Source organism: Seriola aureovittata, chromosome 12, assembly GCF_021018895.1.
Source record: "Seriola aureovittata isolate HTS-2021-v1 ecotype China chromosome 12, ASM2101889v1, whole genome shotgun sequence".
NCBI lineage: Eukaryota > Metazoa > Chordata > Actinopteri > Carangiformes > Carangidae > Seriola > Seriola aureovittata.
This window is the reverse complement of record NC_079375.1, coordinates 26,820,024-26,839,056: the sequence shown is the minus strand read 5'-3', so window position 1 is coordinate 26,839,056 and position 19,033 is coordinate 26,820,024.

Genomic DNA, 19,033 nt, shown 5'->3' with positions numbered 1-19,033 from the left:
AGGAAATGAATGTAAATTATGTATTGAAACATTTACATCATGTTATAACAGAGTTCTCTGTTTCTTTAGGAGTCAGCTGTGAAGAACCGACTCCAGTCAAGACTGAAGAGTTCAGTTCAGAAGGCAGCACTGTTACTCTGTCCTACAACTACTCCACAAAGGCAACTGGTGGCGATTATTTCTTCTGGTATCGACAATATCCAGGAAAACCACCAGAGTTCCTCATCCTTCACTTGGGAACTCAAAATGAAACAAAGTCTGGACTGTCAGTTACAGTGAGTGGTGATAAAACCAGAATGGATCTGCAGATCTCCTCTGCTGCAGTGACTGACTCTGCTCTGTACTACTGTGCTGTGAAGCCCACAGTGACAGCAAACCCACAGTCTCTGTACAAAAACACAAGCTGACACACTGACAAGCTGCTGGAAGCCTTTTCTCCACACTGTTGAACTCTACTTTTTACCTCCACTAGAGGGCCACATTATCAAGTAGGCGGTGCACTACTTCCTCACTGTGTTCAACCACTGTGTCAATAATAACTGCTGCTGTGAAGAGAACAACTGTCAGAGTGAATGTTGAACATCAGATAGTTTCTCCTGTTGATTTAAACCTTGTTGTAGAGATGGAACATTGGCTGTGGATTATTCTTGCTGCTCTTTTCTTTGGTAAGATGGAAAGCACAACATGTTTCCTCTTCAGACACTTTAACATATTACTGAGCTCTACAGTCAGAGCTTTTAATGTTTATTATACAGGAAATCAGAGCACATCATTTCTGCTGACATTTGTTACCTTGTAAAAACACTTTCTATGGTTGAAAGTGACAATGATCAGTGAAAATCACATCAGTTCTACATGTGTGTGTGTGTCTGACTCTCTGGATAGGTAACTCTTTAAACCTACTGACTGTTCTCCTTTAATCAATCATCTTTATTGATTCATCTCTTCCTCTGCATGTTCTGTTCTTCCCAGAGTGTAAAGGAGAAGACAGAGTGATCCAGCCAACAGCTGATGTCACTGCTGCTGAAGGACACACAGTTACACTTGATTGTTCATTTGAAACCAGCGTTACCTTGAATGCTTATTTGTTCTGGTACAAACAAGAAGAAAATGACTTTCCCAAGTTTCTGCTCCGACGCTACTCCGGAACAAAAAATACTCAAGACTCTCAGGAAAACAGATTTAATGCTGAAATCAACAACAAGTCAGTTCCTCTGAAGATCCAGAAGCTTCAGGTGTCTGACTCTGCTGTGTACTACTGTGCTCTGCAGCCCACAGTGACAGGAAACACCAAAACTCTGTACAAAAACCTTTGGAGCAAAGACAACACAATACTCCACAACATCCACTAGAGGGAGTCACACACTGTGAAAACACTGAGTTTTAAGAGACTGTGTCTGTGGACTGACGACACAAACATCACAAAAACTAAACCATAAATATAAAGACAGTTAAATCTCACTGAGGAAGGAGCAGAGAGGTGATTACCTGGCCCCGCCCACTTTAGTCCACCTCAGCCAATGAGATTCTTTGTGTGTCCAGAGCAGAAATGTTGGAGGAACTAAAAGCACAATCAGCTTGATGTTGAGGAGAAGGGCTGTGCAGCAGAGAGGCTGTTTAGTTTCTTCATTCTACTGCAGTGGAAGAACATTGTTCATCTGCTGTCTGTTTGGCTTCAACTCCTCCAAAGACATGTTGCTTTACCTCTTTTGGTTTTTCTCTCACTTCATAGGTGAGTTTGACAACAACTCAGTGTCTCAGTTAACCTGCTGTATCAACAAGATATTTGACCTCCATTTTATCACTTTCACAGTTGAAACTTCACAATAATCTGTCTTTGTCATGAAGTCCTGTACAATCTAGTTATGATGTGAGCTACAGTTGAGCTGCTTGTGTCCACAGAGTAACACTGTACAGAGACATTTTCCACTGTCTTCTCCTCTCAGCCTCATGGACAATGTTAGTCTAATGCTTCATTCTCTCTACTTTTTCCAGGACTAATAGCTGGAGACACAATCTCTCCTGTAAGAGATGAAGTCAGTGGAAGAGAAGGAGAATCTGTCACACTCTCATGTCAATATCAGACAACAGAAACCGACATTTACCTTTACTGGTACAGACATGATTCTGACCTTCAGGCACCTCAGTTTATACTCTATAAAGGAGCAAAGGACAACACAGATGAATATAATCCTACCCCGAGTCGATATCAATCCCAAACAACAGGCACATCAACTGAACTGACCATCAGCAGACTAACCCTGAACGACACAGCTCTCTACTACTGTGCTCTAGAAACACAGTGATACAAAGTGTAGAAGAGGCTGTACAAAAACCTGAACACAGATATCTGACTCCTCTTCAAAGAGGAGGGAAGTGGTTTTCAAACCACAGCTTCATATCACATGGATTCTGCTACTTCCTGTTTTATCAGAGTCACCGTGGTTACAGCTGCTAATCAAACACTGTGGGAGGATTCACATGAGCAGCTGATCCACATCAATGACAAACCAACTGGATGATGCTTCAAACACAAGACTCCATGAAAACAAATGGACACTGACTCACTCCCTTAATCTTCATACTCTGTGGGTCATTAGGCCAAAATCAGCTGCTTCCATTGTTCACCATCCTTGACAACATGTAGAGCTAAACACCAAATACACACTGAAGCATTAACTAATAAAACTCTGAAATCAACAGCACTTTATATTTTCAAACATTGAAATTTAAGGAAAAACTCAAAGTAGAATCAAACTAACAACTGGAGTTTCATCAAGTTTCAACATCACATGATTTAAACTTCCACATTCACTCCACCATCTTTGTATTTGACCAACAGATACTGAACCGTCAGTTTACATTGAAGAGAGAAACAGTGTGAAAAGAACAAGAGTCACATGTTGCTCAAATATTCATCCTCAGTTTACCTGTAATCTTTCTGATAAAGATGTTAAAGGAGCTGCAGCAGCTTCACAACAATCAGCAGCTTTTATCTGCTCAGGAACAAAGTGAATCTGCAGCAGCTGTAAAACAGGAAACACGTCAGCTGAAATGTCCAATCATGACTACATACAACACAAGTTAGACCAGGAAAGGAGAGAGCTACAAACATGTGTTTAGTGTAAAGTTGTCAGTTGGGGGAATAACACAGGGCTGTGAATGAGCCCTGTCACTGTGATCAGGCTCCTCCTTCTGATCCACCATCTTAGTGTTGATGAAGACTAAACTGAGAGACCACAGCCTGCTTTATACTTGCTGTAGCTCACAGTGACTCAACACTGCAGACATGATGCCTCTGTTCATCTCAGTGCTGCTGGCTGCTATGTGCCTTGGTATGAACACTACTGTTTCTGTGATATCAATCCAACACTGACATGATTCTGTAACAGCACACTGATACTGTTTGTTGGTGTTTTACAGAATGCAGAGCACAAAAAGAAAACGTGCTGCAACCAAAAGGAGACGTGACCGCTACTGAAGGAGAAGCAGTAACACTTGACTGTGGATATAACAGCAGTTTACCAGGTCCAAGTCTCTACTGGTACAAACAGGATGGAAACCACAGCCCCAAATTCATCCTGAGCCGCATTAAACTGGATGAAGGAAACACAGCAGACGACCACAAGGAGAGATTTTCATCCACTCTGAATTCCACCGTCAGATCAGTTCCTCTGAAGATCCAGAAGCTTCAGGTGTCTGACTCTGCTGTGTACTACTGTGCTCTGCAGCCCACAGTGACAGGAAACACCAAAACTCTGTACAAAAACCTTTGGAGCAAAGACAACACAATACTCCACAACATCCACTAGAGGGAGTCACACACTGTTACACTTCAATGCTTTCTTATGATCCAGTCTAGATTCAGTTGACAACAGTAAACTGAGCAACAAAAGCCACAATGATGGAGAGAGTTTGCTGCATCATTTAAATCTTTCACTGAGAATCATCAGCTCTGGATTCAGGAGAAGGAAATCAGTTGATCAGAGAGTTGATCACAGTCGTGATAATAAACAAAGTCTGAATGTATAATCTACAATGTTTTAGCCTGAATGGTGATAATTGCATCTTCTTCTTCTTCTTCTTCTTGTGGGAGGAGAGAGAGTGAGGGAGAGAGTGGGAGAGAGAGTTTTTGGATTCTTTTTCCATATTTCTATCCTTTTCTTCTTATTATTTGTTTGGTGGTGGTTTATGTAGGTGTTTGTGTTTGCACGGGTTTAGTTTGGGGTTAGTTTACTTCGTGTCTTTGTGTGTTTTCCCGCCGGCCTGAGGCTGGTGGCAGCCGTCATGGCGGCCGACGGGCTGGCCCGGCTGGCCCGGCAGCACGGCGTGAAGGTGGGCGCCGGATCTCTGAGCAGTGCAGAGGAGGTGGCAGGGGATGTGGTGGGGCACAGCTCCATTAAATCCGCCGCCCGCATGAATAAGTCGGTCATGTTATTTTTGGAGAAGGTGGAACAAGCTAACCGGCTAGTGGAGACCGGTATAACAGTGAACGGCTTGTTTGAACAAGTGTTGCCGCTAACGCAGCCCACAACCCGGATTACCCTTTCTAATGTACCGCCGTTTAATAGCGATGCACTTTTGATCAATGAACTCTCTCGTCATGGGAAAGTTATCTCTCCCATGAAGAAGATACTGTCTGGATGCAAATCATCATTATTAAAACATGTTGTATTGCATCGAAGACAAGTATCGATGATACTAAACAACAGAACGGAAGAGTTCAATTATGTTTTCAAAGTACGGGTGGACGGGTTTGATTACACACTGTACGCCACCTCCTCCCTGCTGAAGTGCTTCGGCTGCGGGGAAGAGGGACACCAGGCCCGGGCCTGCCCGAAACGGGCCGGCTCGGCCGAGGCGGGGCCCGCCCCGCAGAGCTGGGGGCCGGGGGAGGCAGGTAGGCAGGGTAGACCCGTGCCTGCGGCCCGGCGCCGGACTCCAGCCACAACACAGCGGGAGGTAGACGGAGGAGAGAGAGAGAGGCAGGAGGAGCAGAGCGGACACAGGGAGGTGAGTGAGGAGGGGAAGTGTGAGGCTGAGAAGACAGGTGATACGGGTGAGGTGGTGGGAGTTACAAGAGAAGTGGGGGGTGAGACAGGTGAGGTGGAGGGTAAGAAAGGTGAGGTGAGGAGTGAGAAAGGTGAGGTGAGGGGTGAGATAAGGGAGGTCGAGGGGGAGAAAGGTGAATTGGAGGGTGAGACAGAGGAGGCAGGGGAGATGTTAGACAAAGAGGGAAATAAGAATGAGACAGGTGAAGCAGAAAGGTCAGAGGAGGAGACGGAGACAGGTGAGGCGTTAGGTGAGAGAGGTGAAACTGTGGAGATGACAGGTGAGATGGATGGTGAAGGGAGTGAGGGAGAAAAAGTACCAGACAAACAGCTTAAAGCTGGTTTATCTGAAAACATAACAGAAAATATGGTTTTGTCTAACAATGAGTGTGCGTCAGGAAGTGTGTGTGCGTCAGGAAGTGAGTGTGCGTCAGGAAGTGTGTGTGAGAGTGTTCCCACTCCAGCACAGAGACGCAGCAACAGAAAGAGCTCGCTGTCTGCGGCGGGAGGCTGACAGCGACAGTGATGCTGAGGCGTACCTGTCCGACTGCAGTGGCGTTTCCAGCGTCACTGTAAGTCAAGAAACTAAAGCATATTCTGAAAAAATGGTAAAAAGTTTTTTGCAGCAAACAAAAGGTATAAAAGGCATAAACATAGAAAAACACTTTCCAGACAAACTGCTATTTCTAAATTCAGCAAAGAATGTTATTAAAAATAAAGCCACCTCCGAACTAACGAATCAGGAGGTTTACAGGTTGAAAAAACTAATGATAAAAGTAAGAAAAGAGCTTGATTTTTAATAACGTCTGCCTCGATTTTATCATTTTATTTTTTTTACGCCTGTTTTTTTAGTCTCTCCACAATGAATTCCTTTAAAGTGGGGACGTTGAACGTAAACGGCGCCAGGGTGGCAGAGAAGTGAGTTTTGGTTTTTGATGCAGCAAGGAGGAAGAAGATTGATGTATTGTTTCTACAAGAGACACACAGCGATGTAGGCAATGCACCTGACTGGGAGAGAGAATGGGAGGGTCAGGTGGTTCTGAGCCACCATAGGTCTGCAAGTGGGGGGGGGGGGGTAGGACTCCTGCTGTCCCGGCCCTTCACTCCTTCCTCACTAGAAGTAGAGCACCTGGAACCAGGGAGACGTCTTTTAGTAAAGTTTTTTAATTAATATTTATGCCCCGAATCATGGAGCAGAGAGGAAGAGCTTCTTAGAAAGAATAAGTGGAAAACTGAACAGCTGTGGACCGGAGGATTTTTTAATCTTGGGTGGGGATTTTAATTGCACGGAAAATAGTTTCTTAGACAGAAACCACACAGAGCCTCATCTAGGGTCCCAACATGCACTGAGACAGCTGGTCCACTCCCACGGCCTTGTGGATGTGTGGAGGCGGATGCACACAGACTGCCGTCAGTATACATGGTCCCACCTTGGTGAGGGGCGAATTTCTATGGCTAGACTAGATCGGTTCTATGTTTTTAGAATCATTTTAATGTATGTAAAGGTTGTAACATTACGCCAGCTGGTTTTACAGATCATTCTTTAGTTGTATGTAATGTTTTCATAAAAATATTTTACCTAAAAGTGCTTATTGGCATTTTAACTCAGTTTTAATGTTTGATAACGGTTTTAGAGAGGCTTTTATTTACTTCTGGAATAGTTTTAGACATAGAAAAAATTATTTTAAATGTCTTAGGCAGTGGTGGGACCATGGCAAGACATTAATCAAACTTCTATGCCAACAGTATACACTCAATGTCACACGCGATGCTTGTAGATCTATTAGAGAGCTGGAGAGTGAGATCGTGGACTTGGAAACATTAAGTGTGTCCACAGAAAATCGAGAATATGTTGAAATCCTCAAGTCCAAAAAATGGCTTTAAGAGACCTGCTGGGTACCAAGGTACAAGGCGCATTAGTCAGGTTGCGGATCTAGAATACATCGGAGATGGATGGCCCCTCCAGCTTTTTCTTCAGCTTGGAAAAACAGAACACAGAGGAAATATATATATTTGTTTGTAAGTGACACGGGGCAGGAGATAACAGAGCCTGGCCAGCTCAGGAGATATGCCACCGAGTTCTACTCCAAACTCTATTCAAGTGAATATGAGGAGAGGAGAGAACTACCAGAAGACTTCTTTGGTGGCCTGCCTCAGGTCTCAGAGGCCACAAACAACCTTCTCGACAGGCCGCTCCAAGAGCCGGAGCTGCTTTCCCATGCCAAGGCTTTCTGGGACGTTTTATCATCTGACATGATAGAGGTTTTTAATGAGAGCTTGGCCAAAGGCTCATTGCCAGTGTCCTGTCGTAGAGCGGTTGTGACCCTCTTACCCAAAAAAGGTGATCCCCAGAACATTAAGAACTGGCGCCCTGTGTCACTCCTCTGCACCGATTATAAGATTTTATCAAAAGTGCTGGCTACCAGGCTGGGGGAGGCGCTGGAGGAGGTCATCCACCGTGACCAGACCTACTGTGTACCCGGCAAGTCTATGGCGGACAATGTCCACTTAATTCGAGATGTTTTGGACATCTCCAACCTTTTGGGGCTTAACACTGGACTGATTTCACTAGACCAGGAAAAGGCATTTGACCGTGTTGAACACTGCTTCAAAACTATGGAGAGTTTTGGGTTCCGCACAAGTTTTATTGCCAAGATCCAAGCATTGTACGGAGGCATTGAGTCTATACTGAAGCTGAACGGAAGTCTGTGTGCTCCCTTCAGGGTGAGTAGAGGCGTCCGGCAGGGCTGTGCTATGTCCGGCATGCTCTATGCACTCACCGTCGAACGCCTCCTCTGCAAAATACGCTAAGTATTGATGGTTTGGTTTTACCTGGTTTTAATAGGAAAATTGTTTTATCCGCTTATGCCGACGATGTCATTGTAATGATAAAAGATCAAAAGGACGTCAACATTTTAAATAACCTGATTGATTCTTTTTATATTTTATCAGCTGCAAGAGTAAATTGGCACAAAAGTGAAGCCCTCGCTGTCGGTAAGTGGGGTGGAGGTCTCCCAGTACTACCCCAGAACCTCTTATGGAAGACATCAGGTATAAAATATTTAGGGGTCTTCCTAGGAGAGAAAAACATAGTCCAAAATAACTGGGAGGACGTATCATCAAAAATTGAAAACAAAATAAAAAAATGGAAACGGTTACGCCCCCAAATATCTTTCAGAGGTCGTGTCCTGGTGGCAAACAACATAGTAACTTCAACACTATGGCACAAATTAATGTGTCTGGAGCCGCCACCAGGACTACTGGACAAGATCCAGAACTTATTAGTTAACTTCTTCTGGGATAACAAACACTGGGTACCGAAGGGGGTTTTATCTTTGACGAGAGAGGAGGGGGGACAGGGCCTCATCCACTTGACCAGTAGAACTGCCACCTTTAGAGTCCAGTTTATTCAAAGGTTTTTAACAGGTCCGACAGATCTTATGTGGAGAGACGTGGCCAGCTGCATGTTCAGACATGTAAGTAACTTGGGACTGGATGATGCTCTGTTTTTAAATTTATAAAGTTTAATGGGGTTCCTCCATTTTATGAAAGTGTTTTTAAAGCATGGGGCCTTTTTAAAAGCTGTTCAGGTGGGAGCTCTAACTCTCTGTTCTGGCTTTTAAACCAACCGGTGATTCATGGTGCCAGACTAGACATCTCCCTGGGACCATGCCAGGCCTGACCACAGCACTGCTCCGCTCCAGGACGCTGCAGCTAAAGCACGTGGTGAACGCAGCTGGATCAGATCTAAAGGAAGCAGAGGCCTTAGCCACACATCTGGGGGTCCGGTCCACCAGGCTCATACAGAGTGTCCTTCAACTGTGGAGAGAGAGACTAACTGAAGACGAGAAAATCCTCCTCAAGAAATACAACAGAGGGACAGAGCCCACACAAGGGGACCCGTTTCCCAACCTCCAGCTGACCCCCCAGCTGGGAGAAGCATCTGGCCCGCTGCTGGAGAGGGTGACAACAGTATCCCTCCACAGCAACAACAAAAAGACATTATATAACAACTGTGTGAAAGTGATCTGCAGGAAAGATTTAGAAAAGAGGACAGAATGTGCATGGAGCAAGAGGATCGGCGATGGAGTAGCTCCATGTTGGGAGATCCTCTATACCCCCCCAATCAAAAAGCAGACTGCAGACCTACAATGGAGGGTTTTACATGGTGCTATTGCCTGCAACGCTGTGGTCTCTGTTATGAATCCAGCTCTGTCAAACGTCTGCCCGTTTTGAGGTCACCCTAAAACAATTTTTCATCTTTTTATCGAGTATGAGAGACTTTTAAATTTCCACACTCTTTTATCTCAAGTTTTTAGCTCTTTTAACGTACAGTTTTCGGAGAAGGTTTTCATTTATGGTTCTAAAGAGAGAAAAGAGAACAAAAAGAAGTGGCAGCTCCTCAACTTTGTTTCTGGCACAGCAAAGCTGGCCATCTACGTGTCCAGAGGGAACAAGGTTGAGGAGCGCCGGGTCAGGACGCAGCCTCAGTGTGGCGCTGCAACCTCCGCTGCAGACTGAAGCTGGAGTTTGAGTTTTACAAAATGTCCGGTGACTTACAAACCTTTAAAAATACTTGGTGCCATGATGATGTTTTATGCACTGTTGAAGACAACTACATTTTACATTTCACTCGGTTTTTAAAAAGTTAAATTATTGAAAAACTGTGAAAAAAAGGGTTTTTAAATGTGTTGTTTTTTTTATAATAGTGCTTTTAACTGAAAACTGTACATGTGTAAAATAAAGTTGAGTTAAAAATCAAAAAAATCTTCTTCTCTGAACATGTTTCACATTCACAGTCAGACTTTCTCTACAGTTTGCAGCAGTGGAGCTTTGGGAGTTTTCAGAAAGTTGTTTCTCTCCAGATTGATTCAGGTGAATTTTCTGCAGGTTCCTCCTTCAGTCTGACCTTCCTGGATGATGATGATGATGATGATGATGATGATGATGATGATGATGCAGCATCACTGTCATTTCTAAAGCTTCCATCAGTCTGAATGGAAACAGAGCACAGCAAGAGGAGGAGCTACACAACTCAATATGAAAGGCTTCATTTCAGAGCTGAGAGCTGCTGAGTTCTCTCTATTGTTCATTCAGTACAAGTGAAAATAATGCTGCTGCTTTTAGTTTGGATCATGATCGTCTCCTTTCATTCTGGTAAGTTCTCAAAACATAAAGCAACATCTGAGAGTTCGTAGATGTTCATGGAAAAACAGGCTCTTTGGATTAAATACATTTTTTAAAAATCAACTTCAGTCTAAAAATGTTTGAATATTTCATGCAAGCGTCATGTTGAAATATCTTTTTGTGTTTTTCAGGATCCTCTGAGGATTTAGTGAAACCATTTAGAGATGAAGTGATGGGTTCAGAAGGAGACACTGTGACTCTCTCCTGCAACTATTCAGGCTCTGTACAAAGACTCTACTGGTATCAACAGAAGTCCAGTTCATCTCCACAGTTTCTCATCGCAGATTATTCAGAGAAAACACCAGGACTATCTTTACAACATGACAAGAAAACTAGAGAGTTTCATCTGAACATCTCCTCTGCTGCAGTGACTGACTCTGCTGTGTACTACTGTGCTCTGAGGCCCACAGTGACAGGAAACACCAAAACTCTGTACAAAAACCTTTGGAGCAAAGACAACACAATACTCCACAACATCCACTAGAGGGAGTCACACACTGTTACACTACAGGGCTCCATACATCACTGACAGATCACACAATGTGACTTATCACAATAACATGGTTGGTACCACAGACTCAGGTATTAACTGCTTTTGTTCTTATTTTTATTAAAGATGTTTGTGGTGTACCACAGGGTCCAATCATAGGTCCTCTAATTTTCAATGTGCAAGTCCTTTCGATCCAATAATTTCTAAATAAATCATCAGTTTCCATTGTTTTACAGACTGTGATTACATATCATGTTAAAATCCTTCCTGTAACATCTGAGTCTAGAACTCAGATCCTTCTACTTGCCCCTACAATTCAGTAAACCAGGTAAAATCAATTGTTTCTGAACTGTCTGCCGATGTTATTCAAACTGCTGATACTCTGTGTGTAATATTGTGTGATGACCTTTCCTTTCATCATCTGATGATAATCCTGAAAAGGTGATCTGTCCTTTAAATCATCACAGAAAACCTTTTGTAAACCTGAAAGTAATGGTACAAATATCTGCTCCAGTCTGTTCAGCAGGAGGAAGTGTCACAGAGAGAAGAGAAAATACAGATCTAAGAGGAGACGGAGAGATTCAGGGAGGAGCTGAGCTGTTACTGAACTATAGAAGAGAGAGGAACTTCCATATTCAGCACAGTTCAATACACAAACCATCAACATTACCTTTATTCAACATGCTGTCATTGGACTATTATGTACTGTCTCTACTGTTTGTCTCTACTCTAACAGGTATGTGAGATCATCAGGAAAATGAATGTAAATTATGTATTGAAACATTTACATCATGTTATAACAGAGTTCTCTGTTTCTTTAGGAGTCAGCTGTGAAAAACTGAGTCCAGTCAAGACTGAAGAGTTCAGTTCAGAAGGCAGCACTGTTACTCTGTCCTACAACTACTCCACAAAGGCAGCTGGTGGTGATAATTTCTTCTGGTATCGACAATATCCAGGAAAACCACCAGAGTTCCTCATCTTTCACTTTGGAAATCAAAATGAAACAAAGTCTGGACTGTCAGTTACAGTGAGTGGTGATAAAACCAGAATGGATCTGCAGATCTCCTCTGCTGCAGTGACTGACTCTGCTCTGTACTACTGTGCTCTGCAGCCCACAGTGACAGGAAACACCAAAACTCTGTACAAAAACCTTTGGAGCAAAGACAACACAATACTCCACAGCATCCACTAGAGGGAGTCACACACTGTGAAAACACTGAGCTTTCAGAGACTGTGTCTGTGGACTGAAAACACAAACATCACAAAAACTAAACCATAAATATAAAGACAGTTAAATCTCACTGAGGAAGGAGCAGAGAGGTGATTACCTGGCCCCGCCCACTTTAGTCCACCTCAGCCAATGAGATTCTTTGTGTGTCCAGAGCAGAAATGTTGGAGGAACTAAAAGCACAATCAGCTTGATGTTGAGGAGAAGGGCTGTGCAGCAGAGAGGCTGTTTAGTTTCTTCATTCTACTGCAGTGGAAGAACATTGTTCATCTGCTGCCTGTTTGGCTTCAACTCCTCCAAAGACATGTTGCTTTACCTCTTTTGGTTTTTCTCTCACTTCATAGGTGAGTTTGACAACAAATCAGTGTCTCAGTTAACCTGCTGTATAAATCAAGATATTTGACCTCCATTTTATCACTTTCACAGTTGAAACTTCACAATAATCTGTCTTTGTCATGAAGTCCTGTACAATCTAGTTATGATGTGAGCTACAGTTGAGCTGCTTGTGTCCACAGAGTAACACTGTACAGAGACATTTTCCACTGTCTTCTCCTCTCAGCCTCATGGACAATGTTAGTCTAATGCTTCATTCTCTCTACTTTTTCCAGGACTAATAGCTGGAGACACAATCTCTCCAGCAAGAGATGAAGTCAGTGGAAGAGAAGGAGAATCTGTTAAACTCTCATGTCAATATGAGACAACATCAAATATTGTTGACCTTTACTGGTACAGACATGATTCTGACCTTCAGGCACCTCAGTTTATACTCTGGAAAGGAGCAAAATCACGGAGTGGTCAACAACATATTCCTGATAATCGATATCAATCCGAAACAACACGCACATCAACTGAACTGACCATCAGCAGACTAACCCTGAACGACACAGCTCTCTACTACTGTGCTCTAGAAACACAGTGATACAAAGTGTAGAAGAGGCTGTACAAAAACCTGAACACAGATATCTGACTCCTCTTCAAAGAGGAGGGAAGTGGTTTTCAAACCACAGCTTCATATCACATGGATTCTGCTACTTCCTGTTTTATCAGAGTCACCGTGGTTACAGCTGCTAATCAAACACTGTGGGAGGATTCACATGAGCAGCTGATCCACATCAATGACAAACCAACTGGATGATGCTTCAAACACAAGACTCCATGAAAACAAATGGACACTGACTCACTCCCTTAATCTTCATACTCTGTGGGTCATTAGGCCAAAATCAGCTGCTTCCATTGTTCACCATCCTTGACAACATGTAGAGCTAAACACCAAATACACACTGAAGCATTAACTAATAAAACTCTGAAATCAACAGCACTTTATATTTTCAAACATTGAAATTTAAGGAAAAACTCAAAGTAGAATCAAACTAACAACTGGAGTTTCATCAAGTTTCAACATCACATGATTTAAACTTCCACATTCACTCCACCATCTTTGTATTTGACCAACAGATACTGAACCGTCAGTTTACATTGAAGAGAGAAACAGTGTGAAAAGAACAAGAGTCACATGTTGCTCAAATATTCATCCTCAGTTTACCTGTAATCTTTCTGATAAAGATGTTAAAGGAGCTGCAGCAGCTTCACAACAATCAGCAGCTTTTATCTGCTCAGGAACAAAGTGAATCTGCAGCAGCTGTAAAACAGGAAACACGTCAGCTGAAGTGTCCAATCATGACTACATACAACACAAGTTAGACCAGGAAAGGAGAGAGCTACAAACATGTGTTTAGTGTAAAGTTGTCAGTTGGGGGAATAACACAGGGCTGTGAATGAGCCCTGTCACTGTGATCAGGCTCCTCCTTCTGATCCACCATCTTAGTGTTGATGAAGACTAAACTGAGAGACCACAGCCTGCTTTATACTTGCTGTAGCTCACAGTGACTCAACACTGCAGACATGATGCCTCTGTTCATCTCAGTGCTGCTGGCTGCTATGTGCCTTGGTATGAACACTACTGTTTCTGTGATATCAATCCAACACTGACATGATTCTGTAACAGCACACTGATACTGTTTGTTGGTGTTTTACAGAATGCAGAGCACAAAAAGAAAACGTGCTGCAACCAAAAGGAGACGTGACCGCTACTGAAGGAGAAGCAGTAACACTTGACTGTGGATATAACAGCAGTTCAAATACTCCAGATCTCTACTGGTACAAACAGGATGGAAACCACAGCCCCAAATTCATCCTGAGCCGCTTTAAACTGGATGAAGGAAACACAGCAGACGACCACAAGGAGAGATTTTCATCCACTCTGAATTCCACCGTCAGATCAGTTCCTCTGAAGATCCAGAAGCTTCAGGTGTCTGACTCTGCTGTGTACTACTGTGCTCTGAGGCCCACAGTGACAGGAAACACCAAAACTCTGTACAAAAACCTTTGGAGCAAAGACAACACAATACTCCACAACATCCACTAGAGGGAGTCACACACTGTTACACTTCAATGGTTTCTTATGATCCAGTCTAGATTCTTTGTAGTGATTATTAAAAAGGAAATGAAGAAATTTAGATAAAATCCGAATAACAAAGTTTTGTTTCATTCAACACAAACTCTGATGATATTGAACTGTTGTGGGATGTTACATGTGAATGTAACTATTACACTCTGACATCTTATAAAGCTGAAGTTCAACTGTGTAGGTAGAATATTTTTTGTAGGCTCTCTCAAACAATATTGATGATGAAAAAAATATTTGAGTAAAACTTTAAAAATTTGAAATATCCAGTAATCATATATAGGTTGAATCATCAGATATTCTGTTACATTTAATATTTCATAGATTTTGAATGAGTTTGAATTGATTTTATTCTTCTACAAAGAAGAAGTTACTCTGTTATTTTTGATGTTGTCATGTATTGTGGTGTACCACAGGGTTCAATCCTAGGTCTTCTCATATTCCATTGACATGATTCGTTTGCATCAAATTACTTTTATACTACATAATTTTCCATCGTTTCACAGACCACATGTGATTATACATTAAAGTCCATTAATTATGGCAGCAGGTTTATTATATGTTACATGCTGGTGTTAAAGACCTTCTTACAATTGACTGTGTACCAAAGAAATCCTTGTATTTCCCCCTAAAATTCTGGGAACTAGCTGAAATCAAATCTTGTTAAATTGTTGCTTTTTAAGCACAAACTCACACTCTGGATATAATATTGGAAAATACCAATTTCTTTCATTGTCAGCTGACTTCAGTTGGACAGTCTCCACTTTAAAAGTAAAAGTTATGTCGTTTTTGTGTTTGAAAATCCTGAAAATTTGATCCACCCTTCAATTCACCACAGCTAACTTTTTCTAACGCCTGTTATAAAAGAATCATCAGAAACAAAATAAATAAAAAAATTTGCTCGAGTCTGTTCACCAGTAAGGCTGGGTATCAAAAACCGGTTTCTGTTCAGAACAGGTTCTGAATTTGAAAGAACTGTGGATTCGTTAAGATGTATATCTTGCGACACTGCTTTTAAATTCCAAAAGCATTTGCATATTTGAGTCGTACTCCTGAGTGCAATGCAGTGAGCATTTCATAGTCTGTAAAAGTTTTCCTTATCTGCCAGGACCTGTTAGGCGGACTTATTGTCATTTGGTTCACAGTACGATACGTCAATAAAGCGTAAGACCCGGCCCTCTCATACCTGAGTGTACAGGCCTCCTTTACCTCCAGTGAGAGGGTTTTCTCCACCGCTGGAGATACAATCAGCCCAGACTGATCATGCATCCTTCCAGAGAACACCACATGCTGATTTTTCTTCAGAAGAATCGTTAATGTTTGCATTCCAGACATACACTCTTTTAATATTGTTGCTGCTTCCATAACAACTATCTGTTAAATATTTAGTTATATTAAAATTTCTTTTGTATTTTATTCCATTGTTGATTTAAATAGTTTTGGTTCGTAATTGTTTTTGGTGATCGAGCCTTATAATAAAGAGAAATATTTTATTTTATCATATACTTGATTTTAATGTCAATTTACTGATTATAGCCAAAAAGTGGAAAAAATAAAGCGAGGCTAATATTGGTTCTTGAAATACACGTTCTTTGTTTCTCTAAACAAAATGTCGGAATGAGTCTAGAACTAAGATCCTTGTACTCCCCCCTACAATTCAGTAAACCAGGTCAAATCTAATCTTTCTGAACGGTCTGTCGATCAAACTGCTCATACTCTGTGTTTAATATTGTGTGATGACTTTTCCTCTCATCATCTGATGATAATCCTGAAAAGATGATCTATCCTTTAAATCATCACAGAAAACCTTTTGTAAATCTGAAAGTAATGGTACAAATATCTGCTCCAGTCTGTTCAGCAGGAGGAAGAGTCACAGAGAGAAGAGAAAATACAGATCTAAGAGGAGTCGGAGAGATTCAGGGAGGAGCTGAGCTGTTACTGAACTATAGAAGAGAGAGGAACTTCCATATTCAGCAGAGTTCAATACACAAACCATCAACATTACCTTTATTCAACATGCTGTCATTGGACTATTATGTACTGTCTCTACTGTTTGTCTCTACTCTAACAGGTATGTGAGATCATGCAGCAAAATGAATGTAAATTATGTATTGAAACATTTACATCATGTTATAACAGAGTTCTCTGTTTCTTTAGGTGTCAGCTGTGAAAAACTGACTCCAGTCAAGACTGAAGAGTTCAGTTCAGAAGGCAGCACTGTTTCTCTGTCCTACAACTACTCCACAAAGGCAACTGGTAGCGATTATTTCTTCTGGTATCGACAATATCCAGGAAAACCACCAGAGTTCCTCATCCTTCACTTGGGAACTCAAAATACAACAAAGTCTGGACTGTCAGTTACAGTGAGTGGTGATAAAACCAGAATGGATCTGCAGATCTCCTCTGCTGCAGTGACTGACTCTGCTGTGTACTACTGTGCTGTGAGGCCCACAGTGACAGGAAACACCAAAACTCTGTACAAAAACCTTTGGAGCAAAGACAACACAATACTCCACAACATCCACTAGAGGGAGTCACACACTGTTACACTTCAATGGTTTCTTATGATCCAGTCTAGATTCTTTGTACTGATGATAAAAAAGGAAATGAAGATGTTAAGATAAAACACAGAATAACAAAGTTTTGTTTCATTCAACACAAACTCTGATGATAATGAGGTGTTATGGGATGTTACATGTGACTGTAACTATTACACTCTGATGTCTTTTTTTTTTTAATTTAAGGTAAACACAAGAAACTTGTGCTACAGAAAATGGACCAGACTCAGTGAATAGCTCCCTAAGCTTAACATGTCCTGTGATAACTATTAATTTAGCTATTCAGACTAATTAGCAGTGATAACTAACATGTCTTTGGGGTCATCAGGTGGGAACCTCCTTTCACCAGTGTTTCGTCTAGTTGGTCCCACGACACCTCCAGGAGGCTAGACAGTGATCACTGGCGTCCCAGAGTCACTCCCCTAAAACCAGCCATCACTGCTCCTCACTCCTCAAATGCTACCACAAACAACACCATCATCAACTCTGACAAAACACACCAGCAGATTCAGCGAACAAACTCCCCTAAACAGTTGGAGAAAGTGGCGGCCATTTTGAATGAGGGAGGTAGAGTCTAATAAAGCTGAAGTTAAACTGTGTAGGGAAAATGTTTTTTGAGGTTCTTTCTGACAATATTGACAATGAAAAAAATATTTGAGTAAATCATTAAATATTTAAAAAAAATAATAAAAATATCCAGTAATCATATAGAGGTTGAGTCATCAGATATTCTGTTACATTTAATATTTCATAGATTTTGGTTCGAATGGATTTTATTCTCATCTACATAAAATACATTTCTATTATTTTCTGAGATTATGTTTTATTGTGGTGTACCACAGGGTTCAATCCTAGGTCCTCTACATTTCCATTGACATGATTATTTAGTATTAAATTATTTTATACGATATCAGTTTCCATTGTTTTGCTGACAATATGTGATTATTATTGCTGTCAATCGATTAAAAAAGTTAATCAAGTTAATCACATTAACAGGCTGTGATTAATCATGATTAATCATACATTTTAAATACTAGTAAAACAATACTATTGACTTGTTGCTAACATTAGCAAAGATGTGCTTTGCTCGAAGATGGGACTTCAGACTCACTGTGCTACGGTGGAAAGACAGTTCATCACTGCAGTATTTCCATATGACTTTGGTTTTATTTAAACTTCCATTCGAAAGCTTTCTAAATCGAAATATGCCGTTAAGGACAAAGGGATCCGTCTCCTCGCTCAGCATTGTTGGCTGCATTTACCGTCAGGCAGTAAGACATCCACGCTGGACGACTACAGGAGGAAGTTGTGGTCAAACTTGGTGATATGATTAAATTTCTTTTTTAAAAAAAGTAATGGGTTAAGGTTTCCAGATTAATCGTGAGCATTAACGCGTTAACGTTCACAGCCCTAGTGATTATATATTACATTTAAGTCCAGTATTTATGGCAGCTGGTTTATTGCATGTTACATGCTTGAGTTCAGTTTGTTTTTCCCTAGAATTCAGTGAAACACATGAAATCAAAAATTGTTAAATTGATGCTTTTTAAGCAAAACACTCATACTCTGGATGTAACACTGGACAATACCAATTGTTTTCATTTTCATTTGACTTCAGTTGCACAGTCTCAGATTCGAAGTATAAATTATGTCGTTCTTGTGTCTGCAAATCATGAACAGTTGATCCACCCTTAAATTCAGAAACTACCTTTTTCTAACTCATGGTATAAAATAATAACCAAAAACAGAATGAAAAAAAACAATTTGTCCAGTCTGTTCAGCAGGAGGAAGTGTCACAGAGAGAAGAGAAAATACAGATCTAAGAGGAGACGGAGAGATTCAGGGAGGAGCTGAGCTGTTACTGAACTATAGAAGAGAGAGGAACTTCCATATTCAGCACAGTTCAATACACAAACCATCAACATTACCTTTATTCAACATGCTGTCATTGGACTATTATGTACTGTCTCTACTGTTTGTCTCTACTCTAACAGGTATGTGAGATCATGCAGCAAAATGAATGTAAATTATGTATTGAAACATTTACATCATGTT